An 11,722-nucleotide genomic window follows, 5' to 3' on the forward strand; every position below is an offset into this window, starting at 1 on the left:
AGGATCAGGAGTACAATTCAAAACCATGACTTCAGGTGCCATCCAAGGTTCCACACTGCCTTAAGTGAGTCAGCAGGGTGTACATGAGGCAGCAATGTACACATGGGCCACAAGTGTGCCCACGTGACCAAAAAGGCTAACAGCATCCTGGCTTGTGTAAGAAATAGCGTAGCCAGCAGGACTAGGGAGGTGATCGTCCCCTTGTACTCAGCAGTGGTGAGGCTACACTGAGTACTGTGTTCAGTTTTGGGCTCCCCACTACAAGAGTGGCAATGAGATTCCAGTGTGTGTTCAAAGAAGGGCAACAAAATAACATAGAAGAGGATAAATCCACCTATTGAGTAAGCACATCCTGTGAGAAACACAGCTTAAAGAAAACTCAGAAACAAGACAAAGCAATAAAAACCTTCCAACATGGAAGGTTTCTACATGGAACAAAGTCCTAATTCCAGCTAAGACAAGGGGAGCTTCACCGTTTTACCACTGATGTCAGCAGGGTGACAATTTCACCCGCAGAGGAAAGTGCAGGGCTACAAACTAAAAGAGGTCACGAATTTACTACCACTAACTGATGTTCAGTAGTTCCACAGTGTTTTGAAGCCTATTGTTTCAAAAAACATGGTTGACAAAGTAGCAAAGGGTATTAATCAGTTTTCCTAACATATCTTCTGTTAGCAATTTGCTGCTTTCAATGTACAAAAATACTTCACATTATCTCTGTTGGGACTATTGGGACTCTTCAGGCTCAAGCTACTGTATCAGTACCCTGTGTAATTAGTATGAAGAAGCATATTCGAAAAGCAATTCATCCACAAATACATGGCTAAATCAGGTGGATTGGACACTAAGTCAACAGTCTATTGGGACAGATGAGAATTAAAGAGCTAGTGACAGTGTGAAGAGCACTGAAAGAAAGGTGACTGCATACCTTTAAATATACAGATCTATCTTAAGTACAAATATTGTGAAATATTTAGGATGCAAAAGATTTTTACCAAAGGCTGAAGCTATTATGGGAAGTGACGTTTTAATTTTGGTCATACTGGGATAAGTACATGCTTAAGTTACAAACTAGGTAGTAGAATACAAAGGTAAGTTGAGCAAACAGAATATATGCCTTGCTTTCCAGACCTAAATTGCTTTTGTATTACAGTATATCCTGGCACAACCAGTTCTCAGTGGACTTAGTAGCCCCAAAATCATACTGCTTGGGCATGCAGTACCAGCTCAGACTGAGAAACAACCTGAACATGCTCCTCATCTAGCTAGACTTGATCTAGAGTAAGGAATGAAGACCTTGGATCCTAAATACAGTTATGCCACTCTAAACTCATCATTGGTTTGCAGTGGTCTGATTGGATAGTTCTGTACTTGTGATATGGATTACCAACAAACTAGATAATCCATCCAAGGATACTGAATGTTTGTTATTTTGGTAGCCATACAGAACTTGAGCTCTAGGCAGATACTTTTTCAAAAGTGACATGTAGGTTTCTCAGAGGAAGGGATCATTAAAAAGCCATCTTTCTGAGGTTTAATAAGCTGCTATTAACCCTGGCAGAATTACACACAGATCACTGTATTTTGGATGTGTATTAGAGTTGGATATGATTGCTCTGTATTTAACTTCAAATGAATAGCAGTATAAATACAGGGTTGGATGACAGCTGGTAGACGGGTAACATTCAAACACTATCAACAATAGCTTTATTTTTTTCTTGCGACCTTTGTCATGGTTTCTACTCCATTGAATGCTCTGCCATGAACTGTATACCAGAGAGTAGAAATCAAAGTGATTTAGGACCAAGTTTGCAACTACAGTAAGGGCATTTCCAAGGCACAATGTATTCTTCCAGATATTAATTTGACTACTCGCATCTCCAGTATTTATAATTTTCTTCTCCTTTTAATATTTGCCATTACTCATGATTTTTCTTCCAGACACTATACTGTGTATGAAACATTTTTGACAAAGCATACATTTTCCCAAGAAAGTACACTTGCTGAAAAAGGAACTGCACCATAATAAACACTCACCTTCATGTACACAAAATGCTCACAGAACACAGATCTGAGACAGGTAGAGAGCAAGAAGGGAAAAAATTGCAATCTTCAATCTTACTTACAGAATGCTATCATGTTTTCATCGCTCAAACTTTTCAAAAAATGTGTGGTTTGATTGGAATTGGATGTAACTATTTCTGTTTCCTTAGCTGACAAAAACACAGATACATCTGACACAAAATTCAGGCTAGGAAATTGAAAAGTCAGTATCCATAAGCAGTGATATGTAAAGTTGTTTGCAAATCTTTACTCTTAGTGCAATTTAATCTTTGTTAATAGGAAAGGAAGGATCATAAAGTGCACCAGTTCTAACAAAGTATTTACCTTTTTCAAAAATCACTGACACTCCTGAAAAGATGTATTCTTTCAGAGTCCAACTTCCAAGCTCTGAACAGCAAGACAAACAGCACTTGAACAAAGTTTAGTGCTGCCCAATAGAGGGCAATGGTACACAATTCACATAAAATTAATAACCTATAGGCTCTCACTGACAAGGAGTATTTCAATAGAGAAACTGCAGTAGAGTTAAGGAGATCACCAGACACCAACCAAGGTAATTACCAGTTAGCCCTCACACTATAACAGAAGTGGAACTTGAGTGCTATAAAACTGTGCTAAATAAGAAGAGATAGGAGGCATTAACAGCAGGCTATTTTATTCCCACCACATATATGCTAGCTAATTATTCCTGACCTCAATGCCATGGCATGGATAGATGTTATTATCTCACTTTACAAATGGAAGAAAATATGACAATGAAAAATCACATAAATTGCCCATGCTTGTTTAGACAACAGACTCCAATGAAGACATACCTGGCTCTTCCCTTCACCTATAATTCACTATTTATAGTAGCACTGCATGCTTAACAACCTGTACAATTACATTCTTACAGTCCAAAAATAAATAAATAAAGGTGTAGCAATTCAACAGATCAATACGATAGGAAAGGCATTACAATAAAGGTTTGGTGACAGAAGGACCAGCACAATAGAGAAGTGCTATAAAGGAAGGGAAGATTGCTCACCCAAATCAGGTTTTGAAGGGGAAAATTTCACCAGGGAAGGATCTCCAGAAAGAGATCCTCCCCCAGTGGCAGTCAGCCCTTCAATGAGGTCTAAGAGAGGTGCACAGCCAGGCTCCACCCCTTCTGGTCACACAGCTGAATTGCCTTCACCTGTGCTCCCAGGGCTGACCCGGTCCTTTCCCCAGGTGCTCAATCAGTGGTTCAAACCATGACTCAACAGCTGCCATACACAAGGAAACTACAAATCAATTGAAGAAACAATCTAAGAACTGCATTGCAGTCTTCCAGCACCTGAAGAGAACGTATAAACAGAAGGGAAACCAATTTTTCCACATGGGTAGATAGCAATGGAACAAGCAGGAATGGTTTTAAACTAGAAGAGGAGAGATTTAGATTAGATTGCAGGGGGGAATTTCTCACTCAAAGGGTGATGAGGTGCTGGCACAGGTTTCCCAGAGGCTAGGAAACAGCAGATGCTCCTCCTGGAGGTTTTTATAGCCAGGTTGGATGGGCCCTAAGCAGTCTGATCTAGTGCTTAATTTAGTGGGTGGCAACAGCAGTGTTTAAAGATCCAGATGATCTTTAATATCATTTGCAAATGAAAGCATTCTATGGTTTTAATTTCTATACATTATTTTTCCCAGTGAAATGACATTGAAGAACAGCTTCTGTCAGGGCTCAGATGAAAGAGATTAATTAACTTCTGGGGGAAATAAACTTCACTCTATTGGTTCTCCATCCAGTAAAGCTCCAAGTCCTGCACCAATAACTTGGATTTTTGCAGTGTGTTTTTTTTGAGGAAGATGGAACAGTAAAGAAAACATGAAGTTCCAGACCTCCCTCATTACTTTTTTCGCATTCCAAATTTTCCCTTTCTATTCACTGTTCTAGGAAAAAGAGGAATTTGGAAAAGTAAATAACCTGCAAAAGCTGGCAGTTTTGATTTGATTTTGCAGATAAGCCTCATCTGAAAGTGTATAAAAGCATTGGTACAGCAAGTATTATTTTACTGGGCACAATGCCCACATTCAATGAGGTTAAAGTAATGGAGAAATTACTCAGGAAAGTGAAACACACATGTACAATTCCATGATGTGTTCCCATACAGTGTAAGGACTTTGAATTCTACATCTGTAGGACATCAAGACTGAGAATGGAAAATATCCGGGGCATGTCTGGACTCTTGTAAAGTGGAAACTATAAGCAAGGAGTTTTGTTTTCTGTTAATCATCTAACAAGCCTATTAGTCATGCAGTGCTTCTAAGCTAGGTTAATCGGTGAAGTAGTAAGAACAACAACTTCAGGATGGAATAAAGCATTTTTCCAGAGTGAAATATTCCTTGTCCTATTTTAAACAGTGCAAAATATGGAGCAATTCTTGGTCTTTGATTCTCCATGTTTAACAGCTATGTGCTTGAATTCACAGTAATTTGGACAGAGTAAGTAAATAAATGGCCTTAAAAATTTAAAGGGGTAGTTTGATGATGCTGTAATCTGGATGTATTGATGTGGCAAATGTTACTTCCAAGCCTGGTGTTAATACTTGGTAAAAATCATACACCTTTCATAAATACTGCAAAGTACAGACTTACTATGTCGATCTGCTCCCCTGACAATCTTTTATCTGTGACTAGCAACAAAGGAAAAGACTGAAGAAATGCAGAATGAATCAAACTTACAACTTTTCCCCAAAACAATTACACACCAGATGCACAAACATTACTGTAATATTTTGTATTTCACTGTGTTCAAATTGGTATAACACATTAACACTTCCTCAGCTGTGATGCGTTATAGTTTTGAACTTCACACTTGCTTAAATTAATCTTATTTTTCATTGTCATGCTATGTATCAATGTATGCATCTTGTATGTAACAAAAGTCAATAACAAAACTTTTTAAAGATAAGGTCACAACTCATCTTGATGATGCAGTAACAGAGAAATGGTATTTCTAATACAGTTCATTTGCATTAACTTAAAAAAAGGAATAAGCGATTGTGTTCCGTACATTTCAGCCATGAAGTGCTCCAATTAACTTGTCAGTTAATTGTTATAGCCTTTAACTCATTATTTTAGACTTCCCAGTTAATGTCACATCCCGAATAAAAAGGTGAGACAGCAGTTACTGAAAAAACACTGATCTATGTTTGGATTTGTAACTTATAAGTTAATTGGATCACTAGAAAATATCTGAACACTGGAAACGTCAAAAGCAGATCACTGACAGCACCATACAATTTCACAAAAACTCATTTAGATGGTTGCCAAGGATTTGCACCACTGAATGCAGGAACTGGTTCCCTAGTGAGATTGAAAAAAAAAATCCTAAATAAGAAATCTAATTGACATTTTTCTTACAGTGATGACAGTGCTGAATCTTTTTCAAGTTGGGCTTTAGCTTCTGAAAGAAGAGTTCCCATCATCATATGGGGACAGCTTTGGTAGTAGGCAAGGGCATGTCTTTTCTATAGAAAATTGACACAAAAAAAAAAAAATCAAGAATTCTTAAGTTTCTTTGATAATGAAAACACCAAGTGGAAAATAAGTTCAGAGATCTGTAGTTCCAAAAATGGAGTTTGCATCTCATTTGTGATTCTGAAAAACAAACAATATGCTATACTGAGTCTGTGTAATTACACAAACACCTTGAGAAGAAATCAGAGAGAGAGAAGAATATATATACTCTCCACAGGCAGACTATAAATTTATAGAAATTAATCTCTTTGGAGGCCAAATATGAAACTTACTTCCCATGTACAATCAATCCCAAACTCTTACTTTAAAGGAAAACTCGCTGTTCTGAGGACAAACCTTCAACAGATCTGCTCACTTGAGGAAAGATAACACTGGATATAGATTCAGTTCCCTGAGAACCATCTACAGCCATTTTTAACCAACCTTTGAATTATTTCAGTCTCCCCTATTAATGTCACTCAATGAATAAGGGTGAATTGATGGCTGCTGAAAAATGCTGGTCTATTTTTGTGGTTTTGTAGAAAGTAATCTCTATGTCAAAAGTCCTTTAGCCCAATATTGCATTGTGAATTCTAGAAATAACCTAACCTCTATTTTTACAGTCTTGGATAAGGTAAGTCACTAAATTCACGTTCTAATAAAAATGACTTTTCAGAAGTGTTGAGGACCAAACCCAATAACATATAATTGCTCACCATGTCTTAAAATCAACCTCTTTGCATGGTTTCATGCATGCATTTCAGATACCTCGATTTCAAATGCTTTCTGAAAACCGTCTTGCTGAAGCCAGGGACAATCTTAAATAGAAGCTTAGAGGCATGCCGTTTTTGCCAGTTGTTTAGCTGCTTTCTAGAAAACGCTACTTTCCCAGCAAAAGTATTTTCAGAGGTAGATATGCTGTAGGTTTTAATATTACTTAAGATACAACTGTAGGACTCCCTATAATGAATGCATGCAGTTTCCATTGACATTCAAAGGAGCTATGCACATACTAAAGTGGAAGTCTTTTTTGGCAAGTGACACTACCACACAGCATTGCAATCCACTGAGTACAGAGACAAATCCTGGTTTCAACTTTTGCACTAGCAAAGCTCCCATTAGCTGACACTCCTTTCCCTGAATCAATCACGTATATATTTGTTCTGATTTAAATATGTTCCTGTGCAGGAAGGGCAGCAGAGGATAATTTGTTTTCACATAAAAAGATGAGCAGTTATAATGATTAATGTGAACATAATTTTCATATTACTGGCATACTGAAAAGAGAAAATATGGGACACGTTATGTAATGTGTACTTACTAAAATATGCTGTATGTTCCTGAAAGGAGGTTTAATCCTGCTATCTCCGAAGTGAACAGGACCTTTGCCACTGGTGATTTAAAGCAGCTGAGATCCCCACAAATCAATTTCCACTAATTTATTCTAATTTACAGTAAAATAATCCTGGGAGTGCTATATCAAGAACAGGTTAAGGACAAAAAAAACCTACACACAACAGCAGAGTGTCCACCAAGTGACATAACCTCTATTCCTGCTCTGTAAAGAATAATATCATATTTGTGATGCTTAGGCCTAACACTTGGTGACAGCAACAACTATGAGAGCTGCACTGGCTAAAGCAACTAAGGGTAAAGCAACATTAAAGCAGTTGCTCTCAGTCATGCCTACAAATTCTTCCAGACTTTGAGACGTTAATCGCAATTGCTTATAAAAAGCAACTCTACCCAGAATAAGCGTCTTGGAAAGAAACCACTGTTACCTAAGATGACACCTCTTGGAACTATGATGAAGTTTCCAGGACAGACCTCATCGTAATTCAATGGATTATAACATGCCCATAGCATTTTTTTTTCCACAGGGTAGCAGGAATATAACATAGTTCCTCAACTTTTTTTTGTAAAATTGGACTTAGTGCCTGGTCACGGGTACTCATGCATGTGTCTGCATCAAGAAGTTTTAATTCACATTTTTAGTTCAACTAAATCACTGCTTTTCAAACTGTATTACAGACTACACAGTGACTTAGGAAGGGATTTCAAGTTCTCTGAGTCTCCTACTGCAGGTTACAACTCAAGTAAAGAGAGCAGCCTGTAGATGGATGATGTTCTTCACCCTCCTGCTGTCATGGCAGTGTGGAGAGAGAAAAGCTTCAACGCTGCAGCTCCAGCAGCATAAATGGAATAAAAGCTTCCATTTACTGATTCATTAGTGAGACAAATTATTCTGTTAAAATACATACCAATACAAATGATTTATATTTAACCTGGGTATTTGTGATATGGCATACCATGTGGTTGTGAAACTGCAAAACTGCATCACAGTATAGTCCAGTCAAGACTGTACTACAATCCAGTCTCCACATCTCTAGTGCTGAGAAGAATTCTAAGATTTACAATGAGAGAGATGGAGATTTCTGCTAGCAAAAAAACATTGTTTCTTTCCGTTACAAAGCCTACCCAAATGCTTTGTTCAGTTAGTGGCTACATAAAATGAATGTTGACCCATTCTAGGGCCTTGTAAAAGTAGTAATTAGAAGTTCTGCAGGTTTACAAAGGCCAGCAGCATGCTCTTGCAGACCAGAAGGCCAATGGTATCCTGGGCTCCATCAGAAGAGGAGTGGCCAGCAAGGACAGAGAGGTGATTGCCCCTTTCTGCTATACCCTTATAAAGCCCCATCTGTAGTACTGCATCCAGGTCTGGGACTCACAGTACAGGGAAGATGAAGGACCGTGAAGATGATCCAAGGGCTAGAGCACACCTCCTATGAAGACAGGCTGAAGGAACTAGCTCATTCAGCCTGGAAAGGCTGCAGGGAGACCTCATTGTAGCCTTCCAATATTTAAAGGGAATTTCTGAACACAAGAGAAATCAACTTTCTACAAGGGTAGTTAGCAACAGGACAAGGGGGAATAGTTTAAAACTAAAGGGGAAATATAGATTAGATGTTGGGGGAAGTTTTTTTTGAGTGGTGAGGTGCTGACATAGGCTGCCCAAAGAGGTTGTGGATGCCCCATCCCTGAGGTGCTTAAGGCCAAGTGGGATCAGGCCCTGGGCAATCTGATCTAGTACTAGATTGAGCAGCAGGCAAGCCCAGCCTGTGGTTGATGATCCTTGAGGTGCCTTCCAACCCAAGCCATTTTATGATGACTTTGTGATTCTATGATTATATTCTTCATGAAGACAAAGGAATCTATCTGCAACATGAACAACAAAGAAAATCCTGATTTGGAGGACAATTACCACTGGAAGCAGTTTGCAATTATAGAAGAGAAGCAATGTTCAGCTGGCTTAACAAAAACTATATGAACATATATACCAGTAAGTTTCACATCCCAATAAATACAACACTTTGGAGTTAGAACAAGTGATAAATGAACTTTGAGATTCTAAAGGAATATTGACACTGGTTATGAAACCAAACATCCAATGAAGTACTATGCGTAAGTCCAAGGCAAGATGATGAACTGGACAGGGGACCAAGCAATGGAGAAGCAAATTGAAATAATACTGAAACATGGTTTTGCAAAACTGTGCATAAGAACAGAAAAATTCAGATTTAAGACTACTGATGACATGTTTCATATAACTAGATTTCCTGCAGTTGTTTTGTATTTTCTTTATCCTAAGGTTTTTCAATGTGGCTTGCTTTTTTTTTTATCTGTATCATCCACTTTCATTTGTTTATTTTATATGTTACGGGAAACAATTGCTTTATACTTCTGTTTCAGGAAAAAAGTGTTGAAAATAACTGAAGCACACCAGAAATAAAACAGTTTCTGTGCTAACCTTCCACAGAGTGCTTCTTGACTGATGGTAACCATAAAGTATCAGTATCAGCCACAGAAATGTTTTGTCACAGCAGATCTACCTGTGGCTGCCAGCCAGACTGCTTGTTTTTGAAGTAAATGAAAACTTTGATAACTGTTCTCTTTCTTTAGGGTGAAAAAGGAAGCACAAAAGCAAACTCTTCCACCTTATTTGTACTGGGTTTTTTTATACAACAGTGTTTTCCTGCCAACTTCTTCCTTAGAAAATATTTGGCCACCTGATTGTTGTATTTTTTTCCTCCCCTCTCTGTTTGACAATTTCCTGCCAACACAGTTCTTGTGAGCACATCACAGTGTTCCTACTCAACCATAATTCCAACCTTTTGGCCTTTACTCTTTCTACCTTTATTTTCAGGTTGGCAGTTGCTTATTTTAAAATCTTTTCACCATGAAAAGCTATATAAGCCACACTTAATAAACACAGGCCTGATATTGCTCATGAAATATCAAATACTTTCCTTATTGCTCAAATTTGTTTCTAGCTCTGGAAGCTTTGGTTTTGCCCAGTGAATTTCCTTTCTGCTGAAGCAGTCTAGAACTTGTGCTCCAGCCTCCTTAGAACAGTAAGCCCATAAAAAACCAAGCACACAAAATTATGCAGGTGTCCATTGGTAGGCCTATTTTTGTTTAAACCATGAATTACTCTCTTAACTGGTTATTCTCAGCTTTGTTTACCAGCGTTTACCATTTTAAGGTTGATTTTTAAATGGTGGAATTTTATTCTGTTTATTTTTAAGGTTTCACACTGTCTTCACTTAAAAACAAACACATGAACTACAAAACAAGCACAAAAACTCATCCTGCTCATAACAGAAGACTTGTTGACTAGATATATTAACATCAAACCACTAAGTTTTATAGTACTCAGTTTTATAAGCATGGTGATTGAGTTCAAAATGCCAAAAACTTTTAAAGAGGTTTTCAGATAAGTGCTGTCAAAAACAGGCTGAGTAAAGTTAACCAGTGGACAAATGTTAGGTCTGAATACTTCTGTGTCTGAGTCTGCACTATCTTTGCTGATCACAATGGCACACCTGTTACACATGCAGTAACCATGCCCAACTCAGATCAATTCCTCCATGAATAAGAGCTGCTCTCAGCTAACTTTTCTGAAGGTTCCTCTGATATACAGTAGTATAAGTGACACAGAAGACACAGCCAAATTTGTCATCTGATGGCATTTGAGTGACTGCCTCCAAACTTCTATTGAAAAGATATTTGCATAATGAGCACCACCAGCATCACTGAACATAACTGACAAACTTGTAGCTGTCTTTACAGATAGAGAAGAATTAAATGTACATTCTTTTTTCCTACAAGTCAGGTCTGAGAAAGAGCAGCAATGCTGCTAAGAGAACAGGATTTAATCTCAAGTTGCAAGTTATTCTCTTTAATTGCTAACTCCTGCATACAGAAGAATCCAATCTTTCCTCAGACACTGAGTTTCTACTCACAGGAAACTGAGCAAATGAACTGAAATGCATGTCAGAAGAAGATTTGTATGTACCTTACCCCAGAGCAGTTAGAAGCACACATTAAGTATAAATCAATGACCAGAAAATAGCTGGAAATACTGGGAAAATAAGCATGGAATTAATCACATGGATGTGCAGATCAAGTACAGCCAATGGAACCCATAAGAAGTGAGGCATACACTGAGGTTTGAATTGGATCAGCATTTTAAAATACTTTAAAAACATGCTATACAGTTAATGATAGGAAAAACATTTTACGCTCGAGTTTCCATCTTTAATTTCACTTTCAAATAAAACCCCAAACCTTAAGATAGTCTTTGGAGTCTAGGAGTTTGATATTTGGCACACCTTAGCAAACAGAAGCAGTTTACTCTCTTAGCAGAATGGTAGTTTTCAAGATTTTTCTTTGAACTTCTTTTTCTTTCAGAATGTAATAAAATACAAGAAACATGCAATTAAGCTATTATTGCTTTCTTTCAAAGGTACAGTATCAGTATCAAAAGTTCACAAAATAAAAACAGATATTTTAATTTTGTAAGGAAGGCAGCTAAGTAGATTCACTGAATATGGAGATAGGAAGCTACAGTTAAATGATGTATGAAAAAGACTAATTTCCAAACAAACAGCAACCTGCCAAAGACACATACAAATAAGAATTAAGACTTCACCCTTGACTAGATGCTCACATAGACATAGCATTACAAGCACATACTATATCAAACTGTAACCTTGTAACCAGTGAGAAGACTTGCATCCTTTTGATGAAAGAAAAAATAAAAAGCTTTGCAGTGCAGTAGACTACCTACAGAAATGAATGAGTTTTCAAGTAGTGATCATCAGAAAATGCATGT

The sequence above is a fragment of the Centrocercus urophasianus genome, unplaced genomic scaffold, assembly GCF_019232065.1.
Source record: "Centrocercus urophasianus isolate 14NV4802_14NV808 unplaced genomic scaffold, USGS_Curo_1.0 seq_13, whole genome shotgun sequence".
Lineage (NCBI taxonomy): Eukaryota > Metazoa > Chordata > Aves > Galliformes > Phasianidae > Centrocercus > Centrocercus urophasianus.